This window comes from Halichoerus grypus, chromosome 3, assembly GCF_964656455.1.
Source record: "Halichoerus grypus chromosome 3, mHalGry1.hap1.1, whole genome shotgun sequence".
NCBI lineage: Eukaryota > Metazoa > Chordata > Mammalia > Carnivora > Phocidae > Halichoerus > Halichoerus grypus.
Window position 1 is genome coordinate 57,630,072 of NC_135714.1, and position 19,944 is coordinate 57,650,015.

The window sequence follows — 19,944 nt, forward strand, 5'->3', positions numbered from 1 at the left end:
GCATCTTGGGGCTATCTGTTGGTCATAGGAAGAGGACAAAGAGACATACATGAGCAGAGCCACCTCCAGCCAACTGTAGACATGAGAGTGAATCCAGGTAAGACCAGCCAAACTGTCCAGCTGAGCTCAGCCTGGATAAGGTGACTGGCAGAGTCATAAAAAGTAATAATTACTGTTTTAAGTTTTGACATAGCTTGTTATGCAACACCAAACTGATATACTCCTCTAACATTTTTTTTTTTTTGGTCATTTCTTCTTTCTACTTGAATGCTCCTCTGATCATTTTGTAAACTCATAAGCCACAGGAGTGTTTCAATAATATATGAAGTATTTCCTTAGATTGGGAGTTCCAGTTTTATTTGAGGTTTTAAAATCTCTTCTACTTTCTTACTCAACTGTATCTTTAGAAGGAATTTTTATTTTTATTTTTATTTTTATTTATTTATTTGACAGAGAGATAGCAAGAGCAGGAACACAAGCAGGGGGAGTGGGAGAGGGAGAAGCAGGCTTCCAATGGAGCAGGGAGCCCAACATGGGGCTCGATCCCAGGATCCTGGGATCATGACCTGAGCCGAAGGCAGATGTTTAACGACTGAGCCACCCAGGTGCCCCACTCAACTGTATCTTTAACCAAGTTAATTGATCCCAGTAACATCAGATTATTCAAGGGAAAATTACCACATAATACAAGATATTTGAATTATTAAATGTTTACATATTCTCTATCTTTATAAAAATCTTCTACATATCAATTAATAGGTGGATGGACTATCTTGGAAGAAGACAAGTGAATATACTTTACAATGAACTTGCACCGACAAGGACTAGACAATCAATGAGAATGGGACTGCCAAAAAAGTGAAAAGAGAAAAATCAATAAGGACTAGAGACAGATAAGATCTAGAAGGGCAGCATGAGGATTTCCATAGACATAATCCCCAGCAAAACAATAATAACTGTCAAAAAGAAAAAAATCAATACCACTTAAACTCTATAGAAATTGTCTTAAGGACATACAGCAAATGAAGACATATTTATTGGAAAAAAAATCTACTAAATCTCAGTAACAACAATGAGAGTCTGTAGCATTTGAACCACAATCTGTTCCATCCTTACCTCCCTCCCAGCTCATTGTGACAGAAAATCCATTCTGGGTGGGAGCAGCCAAGAACAGAGGGCTCTCTTCCCTGTCAAGCTCCCAGCCAAGGGCTACAGTATGTCCCAGGAAAGCAGGCCACTAGCATTTCTCATCCCCATCTCCCTCAAATCCATGTTGCAAAAGCTCTATCATAGATAAGAATAGTTGAAGGGTGTGAGGTTCACTTCCTCTACCCAATATTTATTCATATGACAGAAGTTCTACCTCAGGTGCAGCAGACCAAGATTATTGCTCCAGTTCACTCATAGGGCAAAGATGCCAAGCCAGGAGAGGTAGCCTGAGAAAAACCAGAGGCACAGCCCATGCACTGCATGCCACTTGTAAATCCGGGGTGTCATTCCTAGAGAATCAAGCCACTATCTCCTCCCCCCATTCTGGAGCAGTGGTGCAGAGGTTTTGCCCAGGAGAGAGACAAGATATAAGAACAAACAGTTCCAAATTGCTCCCTAAGGGAATGGACTTTACTAGGAATAGAGAGTGGGAAGTTCAGACCTGAGGGTACTCTCAAAAGTGATGGGGATTCTGGTAGTAAGTAATTAAGAATAGGCTAGTAGCATCATAGAGCAACAAGTTAAACCATAGGTCAGCTAGAAGTTAATCAGAGAAAACCAGGGAAAAATAGAGCAAGGAAGAGCCTTCCTGGGGTCAAAACAAACTTGAAAGACCAACTCAAAAACTTCCCCTTCCAAGGGGCCCAAATTTAATTGGATCAAATTGTGAAGCAATTTATGTCCCAGGGCATTATCAAAAACAAGAACATAATCAGTGAAGCTTAACTGCTAGGTGTGACACCCACATAGGCAGACAGGCTAACAGAAAGGCAATGGAAAGAGACAAATAGTGCAGTGTGGGAAGAAAAGTGCTACATTAAAATATTCCAATAAAGTCACTAAATAAATAAAGAAGCAACAACAAATTCCATAGAGTAAGTGTCAGGGGAAGAAAAAGAATCTGTATACAGAGGTGTTATAATATATTATCTAAAACATTTGGTTTTCAATGAAAATGTATAAGCAAACAGAAAAGTATGACCCATACACAAGGGGGAGAAAGCAGGCAAGTGAAAGTGCTTTGAGAAGAGCCCAGATGTAGCAAAAAGACTTTGAAGCAACTATCATTAAGTAAAGAGGTAATGGAAGAGGTAATGATGATACTGTCTCATTAAATTGGGAATATCAATTAAGATAAAGAAATTATATTTAAAAAAATAAGTTGAAATTCTGGACTTGAAAACTGAATAACTGAAGTGAAATACTCATTAGAGGGGCTTAACAGTAGCTTTGACCCAGCAGAAGAAATAATCAGCAAACTTGAAGATAATCAGTAGAAATTATGCAATCTGAAGGACAGAAAGAAAAGAAAATGAAGAAAATAAACAGAGCTTCAGAGAAATGTGAAATGCCATTAAGCACACCAGCATACACATAATGGGAGTGCCAGAGGAGAGGAGAGAGAGAGAGAAAGCAGCAAAATAATATATAGAGAGACATATATTTGAAGAATAACGGCTTAAACTTCCCAATTTGATTTTTTAAACAATCTACATATCCAAGAAGCTTATTAAAGTCCAAATAGGATAAAAACAAAGAGATCCATACCCAGACATGTCATCATAAAAATGATGAAAGCTAAAGACCAAAAAAAAAAAAACAAACAAAAAAAAAAACTTGAAAGCAGCAAGAGAAAAAAACAAAACAAGGAAACCACCATAAAATTAACATCTGACATCACATCAGAAATAATGAAAGCCAGAAGTCCATGGGATAGCATTTTTCAGAGTGTTGAAAAGCATAAAAGATTATGAAGCAAGAAACTAAGAATCTTATACCATGTAAAACTCTTTCCAAAATTAATGTAAAATAAAGACATTCCCAAAACAGAAAATTCATTGCTAGTAGACTCTGCTTATAATAAACACTATAGAAAATTCTTTATGCTGAGAGCAAGTAATCCCAGACAATAATTAAAAGAAGTTGTATTACTATCAGAAATAATAAACTTAAAATTAAAAGTGGCACTAGAGATAAAGAAGGACATTTTATAATGATAACAGGGTCAAACCATCAGGAAGATATAACCATTGCAAACCATATGCTACCTAACAACAGAGCCCCAAAATACATGAAGCAAAAACTGACAGAACTGAAGGGGGAAAATACATAAACATTAATAGTTGAAGACTTCAATACCACACTTCCAGTAATAGCTACAATAATAAGACAGAAGATCAACAATGAAAGCGAAGCCTTGAACAACAGTGTAAACCAATTCAACCTAACAGCCTCCATCCTGGAACAGCAGGATATACATTTTTCTCAAGTGCCCATGAAACATTCTCTAGCATAGAGTATATGCTAGGCAATAAAACAAGATTCCGTATATTTTAAAAGATGAAATAATTCCAACTATGTTCTCCAACTGACATGAAATGAAATTAGGAATCAACAGTAAAGAGAAGTTGAGGAAATTCATAAATATGTGGAAATTAAACAGCTCACTCCTAAATAACCAGTGCAATAAGTCAAAGAAGAAATCACAAGTGAAATCAGAAAAATACTTTGAGATGAATAAAAATTAAGACACAACATACCAAAACTTATGGAGTGTATTTAAAGCAGTGTTTAGAAGGAAATTTATAGCTATAAATGACTATATTTTTTAAAAAGAAGAAAGCTCTCAAATCAATAACTTTTAAAGACATTGGCAAAAATTGCAAACTGAACCTAAAGCAAACAAAAGTAAGAAATCAATGGAATGGAGAAAAAAATGGAGAAAATTAGCAAAACCAAAATTTGGTTCTTTGAAAAAATCAACATAACAAACTTTTAGGTAAGTCAAGAAAAAAAGATAAAACACTTAAATTACTAAACTCCAGAATAAAAAGTTCATCACCAACCTTAAGAAATAAGAAGAGTAATGGAAAACTAAAAAAATATGTCAACAAATTAAATAACTGATGAAATAGACAAATTCTGAGAAAGGTACAAGTTACTGAAACTCCTTGGGAAGAAACAAAAAATCCGAGTAGACCTATAACAAATAAAGAAATTGAATTAGTAATGAAAAAACTTTCTACAAGGATATCCCAAGCCATATGACTTTACTGATGAGTTCTACCAAACACTTAAAGAAGAATTAACACCAGTGTTTCACAAACTCATCTAAAAATGCAATAGGAGAAAACAATTCCCAGCTTCCTCTGTAAATCCAGTATTACACTGATACAAAATCATCTCAAGAAAAGAAAACTACAGATCAATATCTCTTATGAATATAGATACAAAAAACCCTGACAAAATATCAGCAAACTGAATCCAGCAGCATATAAAAATAATTATATACTATGATCAAATGGAAATTACTCCAGGAATGTGAGGTTTGCTTAATATCTAGAAATCAATCAATATAATAAAACATATGTAGAATAAAGGACAAAAATTACATGATTATCTGCATAGATGCAGAAAAAGCATTTAACAAAATCCAATTGTCTCTCATGATTTCAAAAACTTCAACCAGGAAAAGAAGGAAAGTTTCTTAACCTGATAAAGGATGTTTATAAAAAAATAGAGTTAACATCAAACTTAATGGTGAAAGACTGAATGTTTCACTCTACATTCAGGAACATTACAAGGAAGTCTACTCTTGTTACTTGTATTCAACATTCTACTGCTGGTTCTAGCCAGCACAATTAGGCAGGAAAAAGAAATAAAAAGCATCCAGACTTGAAATGAAAAAGTAAAGCTATCTCTATTTACTAATGACATGATCATTTATATAAAAAAATCCTAAGGAATCCACCAAAAAAAAAAAAAAAAAATAGAACTAATTAATAAGTTCATCAGACTTGTAAGGTAAAGGATCAATATACATAAATTAATTGGATTTCTATATCTAGCAATTAATAACCCTACAGTAAAATTAAGAAAATAATTTTATTTATAATAGCATCAAAACAACAAAACTCTTTAGAATAAATTTACCAATGTAAGTGCAAAATTTAGCTATGAAAACTATAAGTACTGCTGATAGAAATTAATGAAAACAAAAATAAACAGAAAGATGTCCCATGTTCATGGATCAGACTTAATATTGTCAGTATTCACCAAATTGGTCTTATAGAGTCAATGCAATCTCTGTCAAAATTTCACCTAGCTTTTTTTTCTTTTTTCAGAAACTGACAAGCTGATCCTAAAATCTATATGGAAAATTCAAGAGACCCAGAATAGCCAAAAAGAAGAAAAAAAATTATTTGAATGACAAAAACAATTTGGAGAGCATATACTTCTCAATTTCAAAACTTATCACAAGTTACAGTAATCAAACAAGTGTGGTACCAGAACAAGGTTAGACATACAGATCAGTAGAATAAATTGAGAATCCAGAAATAAAAGCTCACATTTACTATCAACTGATTTTTTCAGCAAGGGTACCAAGACAATTCAATGAGGAAAAATAGTCTTCTCATTAAGTGCTGCTAGAACTGGATATCTACATTCAAAAAAAGTTGGAACCCTTTCTAACAACATACACAAAATTAACTCAAAATGTATCACAGATATAAATGTAGAAAATAAAACTATAAAACCTTTAGAAGAGAATTTAAGAATAAATCTTTATGAGTCTGCCATCCTACAGAGAGTGATTTGGCTTCCTGAGCTGGTTGTTACAAGTTGTGGGTCAGAGTTCAATTGTTATATATAGTCTGGCTATTGTCCATCCAGTCTCAGAATCAAACACTAGCTATCTCTAGTTATTCTTATTATTCTTAGCTTCAGTGCCTTCATTTGTAAAATGTGATTAGCAGTAGTCTTTACTGCCTAGGACAATAATTTATACCCCATACAAATATTTCCTAAACTGAAAAAATAGATCCAATAATGCTAATACATCAGTTACTTGTGAGAAATATAATAGGCCTTTTATACTGAGGATATACTGAAATAGAAGATAAAAGCACTTAGCACAGTGTGTGACCAAAGTAGGCAGAGGATTGTTAGACTTTTTTTTTTTTTTGCTTTCCTTGGTTTTTCACTATAAGATCATCGTTATCCTGTTTTGGTAGTATGTATACAAAGTGAGACCCTACAACTGTATGTGGTAATGTATAGCATTACAATGCTACATGACTACAAAAAGATACTTTTTCCCTTCAAGAGCATATGGCTTTACTAAAGAAACCTGGAAAATATTCCTGCTGGCTTGCTGAGAGAATAAGCAACAGTCCTGAATCAATTTCTCCATGTATTGAATCACATACTTTAGGCTTCCATCCCTTTGTAGATGAGTCTATTCAGATTAAGGCTGTCAATTTTTCACACTAAGTTTTGCGTATGCAATTAAGTAGTTCAGCATTGAAGGAAAAGTCTTCATTTTTCTGTTCTGTCTACTAAAGAACACACACAAACAATTGGGTCGGCAGGGTGCTTTCTCCATACACGTTCCATTTGGTACAACTCAGTCCTCATCTCTCCTTTCAAGAATAATGTTGTTTATGGAACATTGGTTTAGACGGTGTGAATTGTTTCTTAGTTTCTCTCTTCTCCAAATTAGCAAATGCACCCCGCACCCATAAAATGACAACAGTTAAAATGTGAACAGGCACAATAGCGGGGTCTGGAAAAGAAGTCTTTAAGCCATTCTGGGAGGGCATGCAGAATACATTCCAAGTCTGGTATGTCCTGTAAGGGACCAGCCCACTCTCACCTTCAATATATGGCTCAATTTTGTTACAGAAATCACTTAACTTTTGCATTCCAGATGCTTTCCTATAATCTGGCAAGGAGCTATAAATCCACAGCTTATACAAAATTAATTCTGAGAAGTTCAAGTAAACAGGAGTTGTATCTCCCACCTGGGTATTGGGGTGACTAACTTCCTAATACAAGAGAAAAATCAGTATGCTGACCAAGATCCAAAGATTCTAATAAGTTACATGTGGCAAGCATTTTAGTAAAATTCAAAGAAGTACAATAAAGCAAGAATTCTATAAAAGTTTATTATTTTCAATACTTTCTATTAGTAGTCTGAATTTTCAGGCGACTTGGCCAACTTTTTCGGAATACACTTGTGGCATATGAAACCCTTTTTGTTCTTTTCATTCATTTATTTATTTATGTAGTAACCATTGGCAAATGTTAATGAATAGCAGATAAAATATGTAACATTGAAAATGGAGCCTGAAGTTTTAAAGTGGACTGATTACCAATGCACAAAATATGGAACATTGCAGTCTTTTTTTAGTATAGTCACCTCTAATCCACTTTGAAGTAAGGGCTTTAACAGACAAACAAGCCTATTCTATTTCTCATAGATTGCTCTCAAATACTAGCACTACTGGAAGTATATTTTTCTGGGATGGTTAAGAGAACACTTTTAAGGCCTATAAATTATTATCATCATCTAAGCCAAAATATCTTTGAGCTCAAAATGCCTCCCTGTCCAGTGGAATATAGACTAAAATAATTAAAGCTGGAGTCAACTCTACAACCAGCCTAGCCTTGGGCAAAAATCTGACATGAGACAAATTGCATTTTCCCAAACTTATCTTACTTTCACATTTCACATATATCAATTCAATTTTTTTCTGGCCTCATTATAGAACTTTATGGGAGGGAATATGCCCTTTTAGGTATATCATAAGCACTCACTATGGTAATTTACTCTGTAAACATACCTATAGAACATCAACTATCACCTCTGTTTAATTGGCTGAGTATTGATAGCTGGTATTAAAAAAGGACTCATGAATAAATTCTTATTGGTTGAAGTCACTTATGGCTCAACTAAGACAAATAGCAATCTGTAATACACATTCTCAAGAATGCAACAATTGCTAATATTTACCGAGGGCTTACTATGTACCAGGCACTCTGCTCAGGCTTTTTATATATTACCTGGTTTAATCTTCACAATAACTGCATGATATTGTTGCTATTATAATCTTTACTTTACACATGAAGAAACTAAGTCACGAGGTTAAATGACGTCAATATCACGTAGCCAGCAAGTGTCAGATGGACTTCGAGCCAAGGATCCAATCATATCACCCTTTATTATACACCATTTAATGTTCTCTTTCTATGGGAGTTGTGATAGCCACTCTTGTATTGTTTTGCACAATTTCTAATTTACACAGTATATGTAAGTTCTCATTTGTTCTAACTAAATACCTAATAGTGTCCAATTTAATATAATCTGAAGATAAATATCCCTAGAATACAATCTCTCTCTGAAAAATATCACACATATTTGCATTGTACTTTATGCAAAATCCCCACTTGTGTGAAAGAAGCAAGAATCTGCTAATGTGCAAAGAGTGAATGTTTTGAATCTCTGAGTTCAGCCAGGGGGGCATGTTTACTGTGGCCCAGTACCAGATGTGAGGTCCAGCCAAGTGTTAGTCATTTGAGCCTCAATACAGTTGCTTAGTTCACCATAGAGTACAAGCCACCTGATTGCATATCTCTGAAACTAAGTCCAGTAGCTGTAAGTACACTTAAATTAGTCCTCTTTATAAAATCAGAAGAATTAAAATAAAAATAGATTTAAAAGGTAATGATTTTTTCACCAGTTAACTCAATCAAGCAAAGTAATATGGGTTTTTTTTCCACTAAAATCAAAAGCTATTTGTAGCATAATGGTTGAGAGACCAGGGTGCCTGAGTTCAAGCTTCCCCAAATCCACTGTGTCTTTAGAAAGTTACTTAAAATCTCTGGGCTTCAGTTTCCTCATCTGAAAATTAGGAGTTATAAATTGGGAATTAGGGTTGTTATAGGAATTGAATTAATAAATGTAGAGTTCTTCCAGGAGTGTGTCATCTGATCCTGCTTACTGAAATGTGTGTATTTCCACTGCAGGTCTTGCAAAGTGCTTTGGCGCCTTGATTCTGATTCCTCATTCTCTTTATCAATTTTTCTTAGGGGATAGAAATGATGGCTGTCCTAATAAAGAGGAGAGAAAGAATGGCCAGAATGTATCTATCATTTATTAAATGAAAGGTACCATGGATTATTGAAGCAATTTTTACCTGTGTTTATGTAAACAGGGAGATTATGGAGTCTCATTACAATCATGCAGGGTAAACAAAAATATGCTTAGAGATAAAGAGGATGGAAAGACTGAAAAATACTTCACATAGAAATTTTTGTTGCTGATATCACCAACGTAGTGCACCAGCATCTTTTCAGAAGTAAAAGCAACTTACGAATTCTGTGACATATTACGTTCCCACCTCAACTAATACATTTAGAGCAAAAATGTTCATATGCAAGTGTGTTAGTTGATCTACCTTACTGACCACCCAAAATGATAACTATATTACATTTTATGACAACAAGCATTAAATTTTGTTACAAAACATTGGATGTTGCTTATCTCCTTAGCAATATCCAATGACCTACACAATTATGTGGAGAATTTCCATTTCAATAGGAGAGTAGAAAGAAATCTCAGGATTGGGAAAGATCTTTAAAAACAAATTTAAACAACAACAAATTCACTGTACAAAGAAAACCCAAACAGTACCAAGTCCCCACTTCCTCTGTTCTTTGGGTTTCTCAGTCTATCCAAGATAGCTGAGGGCTAGTGGCCACATGAATCTCCAGAGTTGTCAATTGAGTACAAGAGCACTCATTTACCCGAGTTCCCCTATTCTAAGGAATTCAGCAATCATTCATGGCAACGAGGCCAAACATGCTGTTGGCTTGACCACAGAGTCATCGAACATCTCGCCCCTTCACTTTTGGCTCACCCAGTCCTTGTTCTTGGCCACATCAGAGGTTTTGGTCTGGCTGCTCATACTCAGTGTATAATCCTGGAAGAAGGAAAGAAAAATCAAAGATATGGTCAAACCAAGATTATCCTGGTCATGCTGTCCCAGTTCAATAATATATGCACAACCAGAGGAATATTTGGGCCTTGAAGTAATTTTAAATTAGAACTTGATAAATAAACTTAAGTGCAAAACAAGTATCCAAATGCACGAATATGAAACTGTCTTTAGCTGACTTGATTTTGCAATGTTTCTCTGGATAAAAACCATTCTTCTCCCCTTTTGCTCTAGAGATCTCACTCTACTGAGAAGAAAATCTGTCATTCAGTGTTTACGAATTTGTAAATTAAACACTTGTTGTTTATTTCCAAAGAAACACTATGACAGGCTCAATAATTACTTGATTCCTTAGCACATTTTCCTTTCCTTAGGTTCCTCCTTCCACCTGGGAAACTCCATATATGTGGTCTAAGATGAGATTAAAATATCCCATTTCCCCTTCTCATCCCAAGGCAGCTGACTCCTTCACCTTTGTACATACCTTTGTTAACCTACACATCAAATCATCCTGTCGCTGCTGGTTTCTATGTCTGTTTCCCTCATAGATGGTGTCTCAAAGTCAGGGGCCATATATAGTAATATCTTGGTAACCCTAGTGCCCAGGCACAAAAGATACTCAATAAATACTATTGAATGAATGAATGAAGAAATCAGTGAATTGTTCAGCATATATGTCAATATTTGAATGGATTTCCTGGAAAAAGAATGGGAAAGAGGTGTTATACAACCAGTATGGTATCTAGCAACTTAGTGAAAGGCAGACCTTGAATTTTGGTCAGGCACTGCAAAGTCAAATTTAGTCCTAATGATTGTAGATATGTTTCCAACCAAGAGAATAAAAGAGACACTCAAATGGGTTATTTGTTCTTATGGCTCATCTAAAAAGCATCCATGAATCTAGAGGGGGGAAACCCTGAATACCACAAGAAGTTGAGTGATGTTGCAGATTGGGTAGATGGCACATATTTTTCAGGAGTTAGTGCAGTAACCCACATCTGAGAATATTACTGGACAGAGTGATAAATACAGAGACTTATAAGAATTTCTCTTTATGTAAATTTTCAATCAGAAAATAGGCATTTGACACGAAGAGAACATGAACTAATGGAGTATTCTATATTCCCCTCAGGGCTTGAATCATTCTCTGCACACAGGAGAAGCTCATTAAATGTTGATTCAGCCACTTAGTAATTTCCTGCCTTCCAGGCCTGAACTGCCATAAAGTGCTCATTGTCTCTTGCTTTTTGCCCCATACAAAGTAGGTCTCTACCCTACTGCATGTCAAGAAAAGGATCTCACACTGGAAAGGGCATTTCCAACATGGAGGAAATTGCTCAAATCCTACACATGCATGGATGTGCTCAGGTTTGGGGTCTAAAAAAAAAGCCTTATAAGCAAAAAGGTTAAAATGTAATTCAATGTCTCAGTCTTTAAGAAAAAGGTGATTCAGAATCCTTTCTCCAGCTCAGCTGACACTCATTTGGGAATACTAAAAAATATCCTAGTTATATCATACTTTCTACTCAGAATCACAAATCTTCCCAGATTTCCGAATACTCCTCCCAAATTTAGCTTCAGATTCATGTAAAATACAAGGCTCCATCAATGCCAATATTCTGGGGCCTGATGAGATTCTATTTCCATTAGAAACCCTAGCACAAGGGTCCCTAGGAAAGTATGGCATAATTTCTCAAGAAAACATCCTCATATTACACCTGAATAAAATCTGGAATGACGACTACATAAATATGAAAGACCTAAAGGAACGATCATCAAGCTTAGATGTAAACGTGAGGAGTTAGGGTTGGGGCAGACACCATCATTGGGAGTGTATGAAGAATTCATGACTTATTATTGTGGAATAAGGAGCGGAATTAATTAATTAGATATTTGGAGAATATCTGCATATCAGGCTGGACCTCCTACAAAGTTAAAAATGTATTTCTCACACACTTTCAGAGAAGTCATCAAGGAAGGAGTAGTGATTTATCAGATTGAGAAAACAAAATATCTGACTGCACAAGTATGGCCCAGGGTCCTACCTTCCTTCACCTTCAGACTAATTGGTGTATCGCGTGGGTACAGATTCTTACTTCTCCTGTTAGAAGCTGCAGAGACAGGCTTTGCCTTGCAAAGGGAGGCCTGAGGGTTTCCTGCTTCACTGCCTAGAACTGGGTGAAAAGGTTGATCCAATTCTGTCAAAAGACTGAGTCATGCAATTGTGGTCTCAGGCTGCATTTGCCAATTCAGCCTTATCCGAATAAAACTGGTATGTTGATCTCCATCTGTGTCCTGTGTCTACCTCTCCAGTGGTTCAGAAGCCACATTGGAAAGAGACATGATTATCACTCCCCAAACCCCAACAACCACCAATGTTTAAGAAAGGAGACATGCCTGGAAAAAAATAGCCCTTCTGTTGAGTCGTGTACCATGAGAGTGTAGTACCATGGAAACCAAGAGAGTCAATTTTCAAGAAGGAGGGGTGATTAACCATCAAGTTAACAGAGATTTTCATTTCAGTCAGGACAACAAATGTCCAAGCAGAAGTGCAGGGAGTGAAACAAAAGTTGGTCCTTACTAAAGTTGTCAGCTAACCAGCACCCAGCCACTGGATTTCAGCCAAGAAGAGAATACAAAGGCAGATTTAAAAGGTTCTGGTCACCAATTCCATTGTATGGAATGGGGTTTCCCATCACACCACCAAGCAAGCAATGCTTTTACACCAGCTGGGTGTCGAGTTTAATTCAGTTCTGACACTATCTTCCTGGAGATAACATAGGACCCCACAGGTTAAGGGCTCAGTCCTACAAGGCCATCCCCTACCCTTCAGATGCCAATCACAAGCCTGGTTATCACCTATGCTTCTGACTAGCTATAGACTGGAGGTTCCAATGACCCCTCTCCTTGGTCTTCAGATGCCAGTCACATAGCCATACTTCTGAATAACTGGCTATAAATCAGAGGTTCCCAGGAACCCCCTCCTCAGGTTTGATTAATTTGCTAGAGTGGCTCACAGAACTCAGAGAAACATTTTAATTACCAGATCACTGTTTATTATAAAAGGACACAACTCAGGAACAGCCAGATTGAAGAAGTGCATAGGGCAAAGTATGGGGAGGGGCACATAGGCATAGTTGATTAAATCATTGGCCATTGGCAATTGATTCAGCCTCTAGCCCCTCTCTTCTACACAGAGGTTGAAGGTGGGAGTGAAATCTCTAACCCTCTAATTACAGGATTGGCTCTTCTGACAACCAGCCCCCACCCTTAGGTGCTTTCCAAAAGTCACCTCATTAACAAAACAAAAGACACCTTTATTGCTCTCAATGCTTAGGAAATACCAAGGGTTTTAGAAGCTCTGCACCAGAAATGAGGACAAAGCCCAAATATATATTTCTTATAAATCACAAGATCACACAGATGCCCTTAAGTAAGATGACATAAGGAGAATAAGGTCCCAGTTATAACCACAGTGTATGTTGGGGGGTGGGGGAGTGGTAATCTATAGAACTGTTCCCTGGCCACTTTTTATTTGGTCAATCCAAGCAAATGTTCTTGTAATTGCTAGCTAACACATAAATAATGGTGGACTTGGGCCCTTAGCAAGGCTTAATACAGCAGAGAAAGTTAGGGCTGTTGCCAAGGCTACACCGCACACTAACAAATGCCATAAGAAAGCACTAAAGTAAGTAAGAATGTAGCATTCAAATCAGAAGTGTATGAAAGAATTATATGGCCTGCTTAACTTTTGCTGAGTATCCCTTTAATATCTCTTTATGATGAGAAACAGGCCAATTTCTCTGATTATAAATGCTCACTAATTACAGAAATGACTAGAGTGGATGAGCCATCCCATGAGTTCATAAACGGCTAACATGAAGCTTGTGTGTGTGTGGGGGGGGGGATATGTGTTTGAAACAACCTTCTGATTACTAAATAATTAAAGCAAGAAAATAAAAGAAATTTCTTCTTTCTAGCACTCAGGGAAAAGGTTGCAAATAGAGGAGAATTTGCTACTAAGAAATAGTGCTTCCAGAATGTACAACTGTGTGAGAATTAGGGGAATAGCTACTTGGGAAGAAAAAGCATAAGGTAATATGAAGAGAAACAAAGAGAAGAAAAGAGCTAACAGAGGAGACTACATTTGCAATAATGAGCAAGAGAATCGGGGATGTCAGGCATGGTTGAATTAGCTAGTATCACACATCCAATGGGGGCTAATTCTAAGGTCAAATCTGGCAAACCACTGTGGAGTCAATCCCATGGCTCTTCAGAAAGAGCAAGCAACAGTTAACTGCTGACAGGATATGAAAGTTTTGTGTAAGCCCAGAACCTGTCGATTTAAATTCAATTACACTATAAATCAAGGGGGAAATTTTTTTAGGAGAAAATTATATAAGTCTATGCCATCCAGATGAACTAAACCTAGAGACTTCTTTTAGAGAAAAAAAATCTCAGTTCAGAAATGGAGCAAATGTTTTAAACTCTTGAAGACATCTGAACAATGGCATTTCATTAATAGCCCCTATTTCAAATTTCCAGTAAAATACCTAAAATAGTACAGTAAAAAATATTCACTGCCCCAGTGAATTTTAAGGGAAGAGACACTAATCCAGAAGTTGGGATGAATTTCTAAGTATAACGCTGGTGTACCCAGGTTGAGAAACACAATAAAAGGTTTATGCATGCTTCATAGGCTCAAAGGGTAGAAGCTAGCTATCCTAAAATTGGGTTGAAGGAAGCTTTAATCAGCTCACATCTGTCTACTTAAACCCCACCATCACCAGTCCTCCACCATCTAATCACAACTCAGATGCTGGGTCTGTTCCAAACAGAAAAAGGAAGAGCCATTACCTTATCATATGAAAATTGCACTGGTGGGGCATTCAGTGATATATTCCTTTTCCTTTCCATGTGCTCTCAGAATCTCTCTTTTTATACACATTCAGAAAATGCATTTCTGGCATTATTGGCCAGAGGTGGAGGAACATGGTGGGTGTTACCACTCTGCAATTTGTAATCCTCACAGACAACCAAAATGGCCTGAGGAATAGACTAGAAGAGTACTTAGGGCAATGTGTGCTGCGGGCTGAGGTATTCAACACACTCCATCTACTCACAGATTCAGAGAACTGTACAGTGAGAATTAGAGAGCTTACACATCCCAGTCCTGAAGACCTGAAAAGATTGAATCTTTGATGGGGAAAAAAATGGCATGGAAATTATGCCCATTATTCAGACAGTGGGCCATTTTGAAATAGCTACAAACTGTGTTTTCACAAATACTGAGTCTGTGTAAATCTTTCCTCATGCATGGGCAATTAAGTGAGTATACAGAAAACAATCTACCATGGGTTGAAAAAAAGGTAAGAAGGTTCAGAGCAAAAAGATTACTTTTGAAATTGATTTGTTATAAAACCCAGAAATTAGTTTTTAGAAACGAACTGCTTCATATTTAATTAAGGAAAAGGAAAGGATGCCCCAAAATAGGAATTTCTTATATGGAAAAATCAAGATGAGAAAAAGAGACCATTGGCTCAGAAGCAAAGATAGAAACAGACATGAAAAAGAAGATGGATGACACAAAGAAATTCCACAAGGAGATAAAAGTACACTCAATATTTGAAATCTTCATGACGGGACTGAAGAGTAGAAATTACACATGTCAAAAGTCAAAGGTACTGTCAATGTATAGCTTATAAAGTTCTCCCAGCACAGAGAAGACAAAGGTAAAGGGGAAAAATCTGAGAGAGAAGATGAAAGATAGGGGAAAAGGAGAACAAACACCCAACCTGTGAGGTACTACTGAGTCCTAAAGAAGACCCTAGAAATTAATAAAATAGAATTATTATTATAGGTTAAAAAAACAAACAACTTTTCTAAGAAGAAAAAGAGGCCAGATTAGAAATGCTCTCTATTTGTTTGTCAAAACTGATGACAAAAAGTAACCTATCCCTAGATAAATTCTAGCAAAATAGTTTATATAAAAATATACAAGAATAAATCTGTCTCCTCCCCACTTTTCCTCTCCCTCCCTTTCTCTGTCTCTCTCTCTCTCCCTTTCTGCTCTTCTGTTTCTCTCTTATATCCAGACAGCCAAATGGAAAAGGCAACAAAATTAATCTCACCCTAGACTATGTAACACTATGTCTCCTTATCAGTATTTCAGAAGACAACCAAGTTGTGTTTGCAGAGCTGCCAAAAAGATATACTCAGGTAAGAAATCAGTCATGTGAGGACAATAGAAAAAAATTCCTTTTACTTTCATAAATGGGCCGGATATGTACCACTCTTAAATTACTCAAAAATGTACTTCCAGTCAATCAAGGGATGGATTAAAATGAAGAATTCAAAAATAGGGAATTCAGGTTACAAAGGGCGAGTGGTGAACAATAAAGTCTTAGTCATAAAATTAGTTTGAAGTAGTTGTTATTATAGTTAAAATGGTTACATAATGAATGAAAATGTGAAATAGTGTACTTTTAAAGATAATAATGCAGAAAATAAAGTATTACATCATTAACAAAATCTAGATTTATATTTACTGATTATCTTAATGACCAGGAAACAGAGGGGAAAAAGAAAGTTGAAAGAGGGATACATAGGGTGAATAAATATCCTGTCCTGTAGGGATGTCTTTATTTTTTGGAAAAATGAAAGCTTAATTATTTTTTTGGAAAACTTCATGGTAACCATAGAGAGAACTACGAGTAGACATCTTTCATATCATTCAAAAATAAAGAAGCAAACTGTTGTCCCTACATAAAAAGATGGAAAGTTGGCAATCAATGGCAATGTAGAAAAGAAAACACATCAAGTACAAAGAGGAAAAAATTTAACCTGTAAATTTTGATTATAAATACAATAACTAAAAGAGCTTAAACTCGTAGGTAAATGACATAGGCTTTGAGAGAAAAGCAAGAATAAGATACAAATACATGTGTTTATAAAAAATAGGCACAAACCAAATGATACTCACTGGTTGAAATACATGTATTATTACCATATGAAAAAGAAGCCATGCAGAAAGCAAGACATTAGATTTGTGAAATAAAATTTATAAATAAAACAAAACTAATTTTAATCAGGTACTTGAACCTATCACTCTGTTTTATAGATTGTACTTAGAAATAGGTAAGACCATATTTTAAGATCACAAAGAAGTTTATTAAGTGATAATGTCAGATTCAAAATGATCAGATTCAGTTTTATATCCTATAAACAGATTTATACCTTCTTTGCAAACATCCAGAGAACATACATAACTATTAAGTACCAGGCCAGAAAAATTACCTAAATTCAAACGAGTAAAAATTATATAGGCCTTATTGTGTGATCACATTATATATATATTATATATATTTATAAACCCTATAGTATACAGCAAAAGTTTGAGAAACAAGCTCCTAAGCAACTGAAATAAAACTGAAAACAATGCCATATACAATCACTCCAAAGAAAACAAAATTCTTAGATATAAACCTAACTAAGCAAGAATAGAGTCTGTATGCTGAAAATCACAAAACCCTGATGAAAGAAATCAGAGGTCTTTGTCATAGCTTAGGTATTTCATACATAGCACATTAATACATAATAAAGGTGTCACTTCCCTAAACGATCCAGAGGATCAATGCAATTTCTATCAAAAATTTATCTTAATGCTTATATGAAACTGTAAAGGAACTACAACAGCTCAAACATTCTGAAAATGAATAAGGTGGGAGGAATCACATTACTTGATAAGACTTGAATATATAGCTACACTAATTAAAATAATTAAGACACTGAAGAGGAGGGGAGAATGTTAAGAGGTAAAGTCATGCATGGAGTGCTAGCCAGCATGCCTCCAGCAGAGGCTTTAAAGGGCGTTCAGTTTGTCTTGGCCTGTAGTGCCCCTGACATCTGCCATAAAAAATCAGGCTCTGGGGAGCTACTGGTCCCAGAATGAAGAACAAGTAGAGCAAAGCCAAACCCACTCTGCAGTCTGCAAAACAGCTGCCTCAGCTGACCTGCAGACCTGTTAAGGAGAAAAATGAATGTATATTGTTGAGCTATGGAGATTTGGGAGGTTGTACTGGTACTTAGTCAGAGAAGCAGAGATGATTCTCCGTGACCACCATCCTGAAAGTACAAAGGGCAGAGTGGATTTACCATGAAAAGAAGACTCAATTTGAAAAGAATACTGTTTTACTGAAACATCAATTTGCCCCAACCCCCAAAGTTTGTTTTGAAGCAACCTACAAAGTTACTGATCACATTGACCGATAAAAGCATCAGATCATGATTAGAGACTGTGTTAACACATGTGCCATATATATATTGTTGAGCTGATTTGTGGACCAAAAAATTAAAATCACATGTGTTACTATCACTTGGCATCAGGGAAACACAAATCAAAACCACAATGAGATACCACCTCACACCAGTTGGAATGGCTAAAATTAACAAGTCAGGAAATGACAGACGTTGGTGAGGATGCAGAGAAAGGAGAACCCTCTTACACTGTTGCTGGAAATGCAAGTTGGTACAGCCATTCTGGAAAACAGTATGGAGGTTCCTTATTTTGGAAATGTATTACTAAGAATGAAAATTCACTTTTGGTTTTATTTGTGCAATTTGAATTGACTTGCGTGCTTTTCCACTCAGAAGTCATCAATTTCTGCATGATATTCCCCCACCCCCAAAAGAATGTATATGAACATGAACATATACTCACACAAATAACCCCCACTATATTGAGTGATAATGTGAGAACAATCCATTTGCATCAAAGTTGATGAATCACTGGATTTCCCTAGAATACCATGTTTGTAAAGATACACAGAGAATGAGGAAGTCCTGAACTTGTAGGATGCATTGCAGTTTCAGAATTTGTTAGCAAATATCCCAGAGCTTAAAAATTCTCAGGATGATCTAGACATGGAAAATAACATAGGAGTACATATATATCTTACTGTGTTTAACTTAATCAACCTAATTGTGATGATTAATTTTATAGGTCAACCTGACTGGTCATAAAGTACCCAAATATTTAGTTAAACATTATTTGGGGGCATATCTGTGAGGGTGTTTCTGAATGAGATCAGTGTTTGGAATGGTAGACTGAGTAAATCAGTTTGCCATCTCCAATATGGGTGGGCAACATACAATCAGTTGAGGGCCTGAATAAGACAAAAAAGGCTGAGAAAGGGAGAATTTGCTCTCTCAGCCTGACTGAATGAGCTGGGACATCCGTCTTTTCCTGCCCTCAGACTGAGACTTACACCAACAGCACTCCTGGGTCTCAAGACTTCAGACCCAGACCGGAAATACACCACCAGTTGTCCTGGGTTTCCAGATGGCAGATCATGGGACTTCTTAGCCTCCATAACCCTGTGAGCCAATTCTCCATAATAAATCGCTTTGTATGTGTATCCTATTGGTTCTGTTTCTCTGGAGAACCCTTACTAATACACTATCTTAAACTAAAATGAGAAGGTTCACTGGAATATTAGAAATTGTTTAAAGCTAAGAATCTGATCTGTGCCTTGATCGTGTAATAACATTTTTTGTAACAATATTTTTAAAATCTTCTTCATAAGTTTAAAGAGGGTGTTTTATATACTGTTCTGGGGAACACTGACTTTGGAACTTACTGCATACAGGGCTAATTTGTATGAGACTAGGGAATATATGATTATCCCTGACAAGATCTACATCTGGATACTTTGAAGAAAATAGTTCTATCTTCCAGCATACCACCAGTATTTTCAACAATAAGTACAAAAACTGCATGTGAAAAGCTCGTATTATGGTTGGAAGGCCATCCACAGCTGATAGGTCTGGGATGGTCATCAAAGACTACTAACCCACTAATTCCAAAATCACAGTGATAATATTACCTCTAAAAGGAGAGCAGATCATGGGGCGCCTGGGTGGCTCAGTCAGTTAAGTGCCCAACTCTTGGTTTCGG

General features: G+C 36.2%; 1 protein-coding gene across 1 annotated transcript in view; it reads right to left on the bottom strand.

The window, feature by feature from the left end:
• The window catches only part of ADAMTS3 (ADAM metallopeptidase with thrombospondin type 1 motif 3), a 531,886-nt gene that overhangs the window by 442,443 nt on the left and 69,499 nt on the right, over nt 1-19,944 (bottom strand). Inside the window, exon 2 of the mRNA XM_078068759.1 lies at nt 9,912-9,974. The gene's annotated coding sequence lies outside the window, so the exon portion shown is untranslated. The remainder of the gene's footprint in view (nt 1-9,911; nt 9,975-19,944) is intronic.